The sequence below is a fragment of the Chiloscyllium punctatum genome, chromosome 44, assembly GCF_047496795.1.
Source record: "Chiloscyllium punctatum isolate Juve2018m chromosome 44, sChiPun1.3, whole genome shotgun sequence".
In the NCBI taxonomy this organism is placed as follows: Eukaryota; Metazoa; Chordata; class Chondrichthyes; order Orectolobiformes; family Hemiscylliidae; genus Chiloscyllium; species Chiloscyllium punctatum.
Genome location: NC_092782.1, coordinates 20,407,203 through 20,419,272, shown reverse-complemented (window position 1 = coordinate 20,419,272; position 12,070 = coordinate 20,407,203).

Below are 12,070 nucleotides of genomic sequence, written 5' to 3'. Positions count from 1 at the left end.
TGAAGAGAGAGCTAAGAGCAGCGAGAAGGGGACATGAAAGGTCCTTAGTTGGTAGGATTAGGGAAAACCCTAAGGCTTTCTATAGGTATGTTAGGAATAAAAGAATGACTAGGGAAGGAATAGGTCCAATCAAGGATAGTAATGGGAAGTTGCGTGTGGAGGCTGAGGAGATTGGGGAGGCGCTGAATGAATACTTTTCGTCAGTATTCACTCAGGAACAGGACATTGTTGTTGATATGAATACTGAGGCACGAATAAGTAGAATGGATGGCTTTGAGATATGTAGAGAAGAGGTGTTGGAAATTCTGGCAAGGGTGAAAATAGATAAGTCCCCTGGGCCTGATGGCATTTATCCTAGGATTCTCTGGGAAGCAAGGGAGGAGATTGCAGAGGCATTGGCCTTGATTTTTGTGTCCTCTTTGTCTACAGGAGTAGTGCCAGAGGACTGGAGGCTAGCAAACGTGGTTCCCTTGTTCAAGAGGGGAGTAGGGATAATCCTAGTAACTATAGGCCAGTGAGTCTCACTTCTGTTGTGGGCAAAGTCTTAGAGAGAATTGTAAGGGATAGGATTTATGCACATCTGGATAAGAATGATGTGATCAAGGATAGTCAGCATGGTTTTGTGAAGGGCAGGTCGTGCCTCACAAACCTTATTGAATTCTTTGAGAAGGTGACTAAGGAGGTAGATGAGGGGAAAGCGGTAGATGTGGTATATATGGATTTTAGTAAGGCGTTTGATAAGGTCCCCCATGGTAGGCTACTGCAGAAAATACAGAGATATGGCATTGAGGGTGAGTTGGAGGTTTGGATTAGGAATTGGCTGGCTGGAAGAAGACAGAGGGTAGTAGTTGATGGCAAAGGTTCATCTTGGAGTGCCGTCACTAGCGGTGTTCCGCAAGGATCTGTTTTGGGACCATTGCTGTTTGTCATTTTTATAAATGACCTGGAGGAAGGGTTAGAAGGTTGGGTGAGCAAGTTTGCGGATGATACGAAAGTCGGAGGAGTTGTTGACAGTGAGGAAGGATATGGCAGGTTACAGCGGGATATAGAGAAGCTGCAGAGCTGGGCAGAAAGGTGGCAAATGGAGTTCAATGTAGCTAAGTGTGAAGTGATTCACTTTGGTAAGAGTAATAAAAAGATGGATTGCTGGGCTAATGGTAGACTACTTGGTAGTGTGGAAGAGCAGAGGGATCTTGGTGTCCATGTACACAGATCTCTGAAAGTTGCCACCCAGGTAAATAGTGCAGTGAAGAAGGCATATGGCGTACTGGCTTTTATTGGTAGAGGAATTGAGTTCCGGAGTCCTGAGGTCATGCTGCAGTTGTATAAGACTCTGGTGCGGCCGCATCTGGAATATTGTGTGCAGTTTTGGTCGCCATACTATAGGAAGGATGTGGAGGCACTGGAACGGGTGCAGAGGAAGTTTACCAGGATGTTGCCTGGTATGGTAGGAAGATCCTATGAGGAAAGGCTGAGGCACTTGGGGTTGTTTTCATTGGAGAAAAGAAGGTTTAGGGGTGATTTGATAGAGATGATTAGGGGGTTAGATAGGGTTGACAGTGAGAACCTTTTTCCACATATGGAGTCAGCTATTACAAGGGGGCATAGCTTTAAATTAAGGGGGGGTAGATATAGGAGTAGGTGTAGGGGTAGGTTCTTCACTCAGCGAGTCGTAAGTTCATGGAATGCCCTGCCAGTAGCAGTAGTGGACTCTCCCTCTTTATGGGTATTTAAGCGGGCATTGGATAGGTATATGGAGGATAGTGGGTTAGTGTAGGTTAGGTGTGCTTTGATCGGCGCAACATCGAGGGCCGAAGGGCCTGTACTGCGCTGTATTCTTCTATGTTCTATGTTCTATGACATGGAGGTCCTGGGCCTCCTTCACCGCCGCTCCCTCACCACCAGACGCCTGGAGGAAGAACGCCTCATCTTCCGCCTCGGTGCACTTCAACCCCAGGGCATCAATGTGGACTTCAACAGCTTCCTCATTTCCCCTTCCCCCACCTCATCCTAGTTTCAAACTTCCAGCTCAGTTACTGTCTCCTTGACTTGTCCGACCTGCCTATCTTCTTTTCCACCTATCCACTCCACCCTCTCCTCCTTGACCTATCACCTTCATCCCCTCCCCCACTCACCCATTGTACTCTATGCTACTCTCTCCCCACCCCCACCCTCCTCTAGCTTATCTCTCCATGCTTCAGGCTCACTGCCTTTATTCCTGATAAAGGGCTTTTGCCCGAAACGTCGATTTCGCTGCTCGTTGGATGCTGCCTGAACTGCTGTGCTCTTCCAGCACTACCAATCCAGTAGTAACTAGTTACTGAAAGCCAGTACTTTCAAATAAAACCTATTGGACTATAACCTGGTTGTGAGTGATTTTTAACTTTGTCCACCCCAGTCCAACACTGGCACCTCCACATCATTGTTATAAAGGGTCACCGAGAATACTGATATCTAATGCCCATCTCTAACTGAGGAGGCTCCTTGAGCTGCTGCAGTCTGTACTGATTGTAACAAGTTCAGCCAGGTGGAACCTTTTTTGATTTGATTTTTATTGTCACATATCCCAGTGCACAGTTAACAGTTCTGCTTTGCGTGCAGTAGAAGCAGATCATTTCATACAAAGTGCATAGCAGCAATAGAACCAAGAGCGGAATACAATGTTATGGCTGCAGAGAAGATAATAAAAACAAGATTAGCCATAGTGTTAGGGTTTGTTTTGTATTATAGAGTAGGTTAATAGTTAGTAGACAGTAGTTATATTGTAATTTGTGGGTTTTTTCTTTTTATTATACTGATATTTGTTATTGATTGTATTTTTCAATAATTCTATATATTTGTAAAGTTAAAAAAATTGCTAATAAATATATTTACAAAAAAACCAAGATTAACATTAGATTGAAATTTGAGAGGTCCAATCAGAAGCCTGACAACAGCTGGGAAAGAAGCTATTCTTAAACCTATTGCTATGTGTGTTTAAGGATTTCTATCTTCTACCTAACAGAAGAGCTTGGAGGAGATTATAACCAGGGTAGGAGATGTCTATGCTTTTGGTGGCTGTCTTTCCGAGACAGTGTGAAGTGAAGATTGAGTCAATAGATGGGGGGGCTAGGTTTATGTGATGGACTGGGCTGTGTTTACAACTCTGTAGTTTTTTATGGTCTTGGGCAGAACAGTTGCCATACCAAGCTGTGATGTATTCGAATAGAACGCTTTCTGTGGTGCATCTATAAAAGTTGGTGGCCATGCTGAATTTTCTTAGCCTCCTAAGAAAGAAGAGGCTTTGCTGTGCTTTCTTGACTGCTTCATCAACGTGGATGGTCCAGGACAGATTGTTGGTGATTTTCACTCCGAGGAACTTGACACTGTCGACCATCTCCACCTCAACTACATTGATGTAGATAGGAGTGTGCCCTCCTTGCTTCCTGAAGTCAATGACATTGAGGGCGAAATTGTTATCTTTACACCATGCCACCAAGCATTCCATCTCTTTCCTGTATTCTGTCTCATTCTTGTTTGCTATCCAGCCTACAGTGATGGTGTCGTCAGTGAACCTGGAGATGGAGTTTGAAATGTAATTTGAGTGTACCCGAAGTACAGTCAGAGGCTGATTGTGCAGCCTTGAAGGGTGCTGGTGTTGAGGATTGTCATGGAGGAGGTGCTGTTACCTACCCTCACATTGTGGAATGTGGGTCAGGAAGTTGAAGATCCAGTTGCAGCCAGTGGAGCAGAGACTAGTTGGAGATTAGTTTGGTTAGAATTATAGTGTTGAAGATGGAGCTGTAGTCAATCAGTAGAATTCTGACATAGGTATCTTTATTTTCTGGATGTTCCTGGGATGAATGTAAGGCTAGAGTATGGGTTTCCTCATTGGGGCAGTTAATCTGGTTCAATCAGGGAGCCCTGCCTGACAGATAAAACGAGGAGTGTCAGGCATATTGACACCCTGAGAGCTGGCATGGAGGGAGCTGGACCAGTGTGCAAATAAAGGGTGTCTCGGTGATGGGAAACCGGCCTCTGTGGAATGGCGAGTATTGGTTCCCCACGATACAGCTGCTCTCACCCTTCTGACTTGCAGGTCAAATGAACACTGTCTTGAGTTCTTCATGATTCTTCAGTTATTCCCATCCTGAGATTTTGGTCCCATTCCTCACCTTCATGTAGGGATGGTGGGAGACTGACCACTCAGTCTCTGACAACTCAATAGTGTCAATGAGAGATACGATAGCAGTGGACAGCATGCAGAGGAGATTGACCAGGAAGTTACCTGGGCTGGAGAGTTTCAGTTATGAAGAGAGATTGGACAGACTGGAGTTATTTGGCTTGGAACAGAGGCAGTTGATAAGGGAGATGATTCTGAGGCGCATAGACAGGGTAGACAGGAAGAAATATTTCCCCTTGATGGAGGGATCAACGACCAGGAGGCTATAAGTTTAGGGTAAGGAAGGTTTTGAGGAGATGTGAAGGAAAACATTTTCACCCAAAGGGTAGTGGGAATCTGAAGCTCACTGTCTGTAAGATGCAGTAACCCTCATAACATGTATGGTCCATGTTCATAGTTCCTTGAAAGTGGAGTCACAGATAGACAGGACAGTGAAGCAAGTGTTTGGTATGCTTGCCTTTATTGGTCAATGTAGGAGATGGGATGTCATATTGTAGTTTTACAGGACATTCGTTAGGCCACTTTTGGAATACTGTGTGCAATTCTGGTCTCGGGCTAAAGGAAAGATGTTGTGAAACTTGAAAGGGTGCAGAAAAGATGTACAAGGATATTGCTGGGGTTGGAGAGTTTGAGCTGTAGGAAGAGGCTGAATAGACCCAGCCTATTTTCTCTGGAGCACTGGAGACTGAGGAGTGACGTTTTGAGAGTTATAAAATCATGAGGGGCATGGATAAGGTGAATAGCCAAAGTCTTTTTTCCAGGGTAGGTGAGTCCAAAACTAGAGGGCGTAGGTTTAAGGTGAGAGGGGAAAGATTCAAAATGAACTTAAGGGCACCTTTTTCAATCAGAGGGTGGTGTGTGTATGGAATGTGCTGCCAGAGGATCTAGTGGAGGCCTTGGGATCATAGTGAATTTTGACAGCAGAGAGCAGAGAGACCATGCCTGAGCTAGGGAAGAACTGAACACTTTTCTTTCTCTGTAACTCACTCCTGGCTCAAAAGCTGCTCAGTTACCTGAGAGTCAATCACACAGTCGTTGCTAGGCAATAAGCTCTCGATCATTGATCACCTGGTTACCAGTCCACAGTACAATCAACATATTAATTCTGCATCTATACAGCCATTTGGCTGTGAATTGTCTGTAACTCGATTTTTAATTACTGCTTCTTCAAGTAGTTGTTTACACAATAGGTGTCATGTAACATGCTTTCAAAATATTAAGCCGCCTTTTCAAACACTGATTTTTAAAACAGATTTTTCTCATTTCAGACCACAGTTTTTAAAAGCACAAAATATAAGGCACAGACCTGACAAAAGTAAATAATTGAGGCTCTAGAACTGATCCTTGTGGCAATCCTCTAGTTATGTCTTTCCAACCTGAGAAAGATCTGTTAACCCCCGACTCTCTGTCTTCCGTGTGTTAACAAATTTTTAATCCATGTCAATACATTATCCCCAATACTGTGAGCTCCTATCATGTGCGGTAACCTTTTATGTGGCACCTTATCGAACTCCTTCTGGAAATCCAAATATATTATGTTTACTGGTTCCCCTTTATCAAATCTGCTTCTTGTATCCTCAAAGAAATCAGGTTTATTTGTTAAGCATGATTCCCTCTGTACAAAACCATCTTGACTCTGTTTGATTATGTTAAGCCTTTCTAAACGTTCTGCTATTTCTTCCTAATGGATTCTAGCATTTTCCCAATGGCAGATGAGGGGCTCTTGATAAAGGGTTTTCCAATCCACTAGATCACTTCCAGTGAATTCTAGAATATTTGGACCAATCCCCCTGCCATCTCTGCAGTTAATTCCTTTAAAACCTCTGGAATCAGGCCATCAGTTCCTGGTGACTTGTGATAGAGAGTGTTACAAGATCTTTTTTCCCATGTGCTTAGCTTCTACCTTTGGGCTATTTATAGTGTCCCTCTACTGTGAAGACCAGAGCAAACTATTGGTGTAAATTATCTGCCTTTTGTCTGTTTTTCATTCCCAGTTGTATTCTCCAAGAGCCCTACGCTTTCTTTAGATACTGTTTCTCTTTATCTTCCTATAGGAGAACTTGCTGTTGGTTTTTATATTTCTTGCCCATTATCTTTCATAATCAATTCTTTACATCTTCATTAGCCTTTTTAGACATCTGATACTGGTTCCAAAAAAAAAATCCCATTCCCTAGCCATGAGTTTTCACTGCTTTCCTGTCTTGGTTTTTGATTGAATATGGTTCGGTAGTTCATCTTTCTTGTTCGGTCCTTCTGATTGGAATAAATTTGCGCTGAGCGTTATGGAATACCTGCTTAAATGTCTGCCACTGCTCATCTACTGACCTTTCCCACTGTCTATTTTCCAAGCTCACTTTAGGCAATTCTTTCTTCAAAACTCTGGAATTGCCCTTTTATAAGATCAGGACACTGATTTCAAACCTGAGATTTTCTCACTCAAATGTAATTGAAATGTTGTGTTCGCTACCCCCTAAAGGATCCATAATTGTAAGTTATCTGATTAATCCATCTCATTACTCATTACTAGATCTAAAATAGTCTGTTCCCAGACAGTGCTCTTTATACAAAGATACTCGCAGTAAAAAAAAACACATAGAGGACTGCCCAGGAAGAAGACAGCAGAATCAGAAGGATGGAAGGAAACAGCAGAATTGGATGACCACAAGGAAACAGCATGTTTGGACTTTGAGAGATTACGTGTATTTAATATTTAGTAATTATGTTATTGGAGCAGCATTTTAATGGAGTTGGGGTCAGATTGTGATTAGTTAAGAAAAAGGGGGCTTAGGCTTGTTAATAGTTGTTGTTTGGTGTTCGCTGTTAGAGCTAGGAAAATAAGTTGTTATTTTATTTATCTTTAAATAGTGAAAATCAGGGGTTTTCTTTCACTCACGTGTTTAACAGATTATGAGGTGAGGCAAGGATCTCTGCATGTTACAAAGGGGTTGGAACTCCACGTTGTAACAAATTGGGGGCTTGGCTGGCAGTTGAACAGATTGGACACTCTCAGCAGGGACTTGAGCAGATTGGAAGCTCAGATTTGAGATTGGAACAGGTTAGGCATTAGTGTCTGGGATCTGGGTGGTTCGTGTATGGGATCTGAATGGATTTGGACAGATTCAAACAGATTTGAGGTTTTAGTGACCTAGATCTTTAAATAAGATTTAGTTGAGAAAATCTGTTTAATTTTTGCTACTAGTAGTTGGTTAGCTCAAAAATAAGAGAAATGGCACTTTCAGTTACTAACTGTTTTCTGGGGTGGAAGAAGTTTTACAAAAGGTGAGCAAAGAAAAGTTGCTGCAATGGGCAAACAAGCTGTATCTCTGAAAAAAAAGATGAGGGTATGACTGAAATAGCTCAACATTTAAATGTGCTGGAAAGGCCATTTGAATCTTTGGAAAAGGCTACCATTCAATTGCAGATGAAGCAGCTTGAATTAGAGGAGAAAAAAACAAAGAATGAGAGAGAAGAAAGAGAAAAGAGAGGTTTGAGTTCAGAAGTTCTGAATTAGTCAGGAAAGTCAAATTAATAGGATGGAGATGAAGTGAGAACATAGAACATAGAAAAGTACAGCACAGTACGGGCCCTTTGGCCTTTGAAGTTGTGCTGATCCTTTATCCTACTCTAAGATCAAACTAACCTACATACCCATCATTGCACTATCATCCAAGTGCCTATCCAAGAAAAGGTAGGGATGAATACACTCATGTTGAAACATTACCACATTTCGATGAGGAAGATGTCAAAGTCTTTTCTATTTCATTTGGAAAATTGGCAAGGCAGATGGAGTGGCCAGAGAACTTGTGGGTAACGCTAGTTCAGACGAGGTTGGTAGGTAGGGCTAGTGAGGTATTTGCGGCACTGTCAGCTGAGTGGTCAAGGAGTTATGCAGATGTCAGACAGGCTACGTTGAATGCGTATGAATTGGTATCAGAAGCATATAGACAGTGGCTCAGAAACATAAAGAAGGAAGCAGGCCAGACTCACATTGAGTTCAAAGAATTGAACATAGCAATTTTGATAGATGGGTGTGGGCCTTAAAAATAGACGAGGCATATGAGGCTCTAAGAGAGACTATTAGATTACTTTTAGTGTGGAAACAGGCCCTTCGGCCCAACAAGTCCACACCGACCCACTGAAGTGCAACCCACCCAGACCCATTCCCCTACATTTACCCCTTCACTTAACACTACGGGCAATTTAGCATGGCCAATTCACCTAACCTGCACATCTTTGGACTGCGGAAGGAAACCGGTGCAACCGGAGGAAACCCGCGCAGACACAGGGAGAGTGTGCAAACTCCACACAGTCAGTCGCCTGAGGTGGGAAATGAACCCACTCTTAGGGAAATGAACCCACTCTGAGGTGGGAAATCTCTGGCGCTGTGAGGCAGCTGTGCTATTGTTCTGGAGGTGTTTAACAACTCACTTCCAGAGATGATAAGAACTTATGTGGATGAACAGAAAGTTCAAGAAGTGAGGAGAGATGCAGAAATGGCAGATGAATATGCATTGGTGCATAAGGTGAAATTTAGCATCCGACAGGAATTTCATCCTGTGAGGGATCGAAATTGGGAGAAGGGGAGATCCGTTACTGCAAAAGAAAAAGTAGATCACCCTGGAAGTAGCTTACTACAGGCAAAAGAAGAAACCTAAGGGGGTGAAAGGCCTCCGATGTTTCCACAGGACGTAAAGTCCCGGTGCTGGTTGTTAAAGAAAGGCACTGCAGGAAAAGATGTGGTAAAAGAGGCGAAGCCAGTGAGATTAGTGGGAATAGTAAAGGAAACTCCAAGAGACATCGAGAAATTGAGGAGCTGCAGGAGTGTGAACAGTCTAGGCAAGGGCTGGGTTCTGAGTTGGTGCCTGCTCTCCATAACAACTTCACCTCTGTGGGTAAAGCTTACTCAGGAAGAACAGGGGAAGCAGGGAAAGAAGTTACAATTTTAAGAAGTAAGGGATCTGGTCAGTATCTTTTTTTTATTCATTTGTGGGAATTGGGCATTGCTGGCTGGCCAGCATTGATAGCCCATCCCGATTTGCTCTGGGAAGGTGGTGGTGAGCTGCCTTCTTGAATCACTGCAGTCCACTTGCTATGGGATGACCCACAATGCAGGGAGGGAGGGAATTCCAGGATTTTGACCCAACGACTGTGAAAGAACGGCAGTATATTTCCAAGTCAGGATGGTGAGTGGCTTGGAGGGGAACTTGCAGGAGGTGGTGTTCCCAAATACCTGCTGCCTTTGTCTTTCTGGATGGATGTGGTCGTGGGTTTGGATGGTGCTGCCTGAGGATCTCTGGTAAATTTCTGCAGTGCATCTTGTCGATAGTACACACTGCTGCTGCGGAGTGCTGGTGGTGGAGGGATTGAATATTTGTGTATGTAGTGCCAATCAAAGATGGTGTCCATAAGACCATAAGACCATAAGACATAGGAGTGGAAGTAAGGCCATTCGGCCCATCGAGTCCACTCTGCCATTTAATCATGGCTGATGGGCATTTCAACTCCACTTACCCGCATTCTCCCCGTAGCCCTTAATTCCTTATGACATCAAGAATTTATCAATCTCTGCCTTGAAGACATTTAGCGTCCCGGCTTCCACTGCACTCCGCGGCAATGAATTCCGCAGGCCCACCACTCTTTGGCTGAAGAAATGTCTCCGCATTTCTGTTCTGAATTTACCCCCTCTAATTCTAAGGTTGTGTCCACGGGTCCTAGTCTCCTCGCCTAACGGAAACAATTTCTTAGCGTCCACCATTTCCGAGCCATGTATTATCTTGAAAGTTTCTATTAGATCTCCCCTTAATCTTCTAAACTCCAATGAATACAATGCCAGGATTCTCAGCCGTTCCTCGTATCCTAGACCTACCATTCCAGGGATCATCCGTGTGAATCTCCGCTGGACACGCTCTAGTGCCAGTATGTCCTTCCTGAGGTGTGGGGCCCAAAACTGGACACAGTACTCCAAATGGTGCCTAACCAGAGCTTTATAAAGTCTCAGTAGCACATCACTGCTTTTATATTCCAATCCTCTTGAGATAAATGACAACATTGCATTCGCTTTCTTAATCACGGATTCAACCTGCATGTTTACCTTTAGAGAATCCTCGACTAGCACTCCCAGATCCCTTTGTACTTTGGCTTTATAAATTTTCTCACCGTTTAGAAAGTATTCCATGCTTGTATTCTTTTTTCCAAAGTGCAAGACCTCGCATTTGCTCACATTAAATTTCATCAGCCATTTCCTGGACCACTCTCCCAAACTGTCTAGATCCTCCTGCAGCCTCCCCACTTCCTCAGTACTACCTGCCTGTCCACCTATCTTCGTATCATGGCAAACTTCACAAGAATGCCCCCAGTCCCTTCATCCAGATCATTAATATATAACGTGAACAGTTGCGGCCCCAACACTGAACCTGTGGGACACCGCTTGTCACCGGCTGCCATTCCGAAAAAGAACCTCTTATCCCAACTCTCTGCCTTCTGTCAGACAGCCAATCCTCAATCCAAGACAGTAGCTCACCTCAAACACCATGGGCCCTCACCTTACTCAGCAGCCTCCCATGTGGCACCTTATTAAAGGCCTTTTGGAAGTCTAGATAGACCACATCCACTAGTTTTCCCTGGTCTAACCTACTTGTCACCTCTTCAAAGAATTCTAACAGGTTTGTCAGGCACGACCTCCCCTTACTAAATCCATGTTGACTTGTTCTAATCCGACCCTGCTCTTCCAAGAATTTAGAAACCTCATCCTTAACGATGAATTTTACCAACAACCGAGGTTAGGCTAATTGGCCTATAATTTTACATCTTTTGACTTGATCCTTTCTTGAACAATGGGGTTACAACAGTGATCTTCCAATCATCAGGGATTTTCCCTGACTCCAGTGACTTTTGAAAGATCTCAACCAACACCTCCGCTATTTCCTCAGCCACGTCCCTCAGAACTTTAGGATGTAGCCCATCGGGGCCAGGAGATTTGTCAATTTTAAGACCTTTTAGCTTTTCTAGCACACTCTCTTTTGTAATGGCAACTATACTCAACTCAGCCCCCTGACTCCCTTTAAAAGTTGGGATATTACTCATGTCTTCCACTGTGAAGACTAATGCAAAGTACTTATTAAGTTCTCCAGCTATTTCCTTATCTCCCATCACTAGCCTTCCAGCATCAGTTTGAAGTGGCCCAGCGTCTATTTCTGCCTGTCGTTTGTTTCTTATGTATTGAAAGAAACTTTTACTATCATTTCTAATATTACTGGCTAGCCTACCTTCATATTTGATCCTCTCCTTCCTTATTTCTTTCTTTGTTATCCTCTGTTTGTTTCTGTAGCCTTCCCAATCTTCTGATTTCCCAGTGCTCTTGGCTACTTTATAGGATCTCTCTTTTTCTTTGATACATTTCCTGACTTCCTTTGTCAGCCATGGCTGTCTAATCCCTCCCCGGATAATCTTTCTTTTCTTGGGGATGAACCTCTGTATTGTGTCCTCAATTATACCCACAAACTCCTGCCATTTTTGCTCTACTGTCTTCCCTGCTAGGCTCTGCTTCCAGTCGATTTTTGTCAGTTCCTCTCTCATGTCCTCATAATTACCTTTATTTAACTGTAACACCATTACATCCGATTTTCTCTTTCAAACTACAGACTGAACTCTACCATATTATGATCGCTGCTTCCTAAGTGTTCCCTTACTTTAAGATCTTTTATAAAGTCTGGTTCATTACATAGCACTAGGTCCAGAATAGCCTGCTTCCTTGTGGGCTCTATGATAAGCTGTTCCAAAAAGCCATCCTGTAAGCATTCCATGAATTCCCTTTCTTTGGATCCACTGGCAACATTATTTACCCAGTCCATCTGCATATTGAAGTCTCCCATGATCACCGTGACCTTGCCTTTCTGACATGCCTTCTCT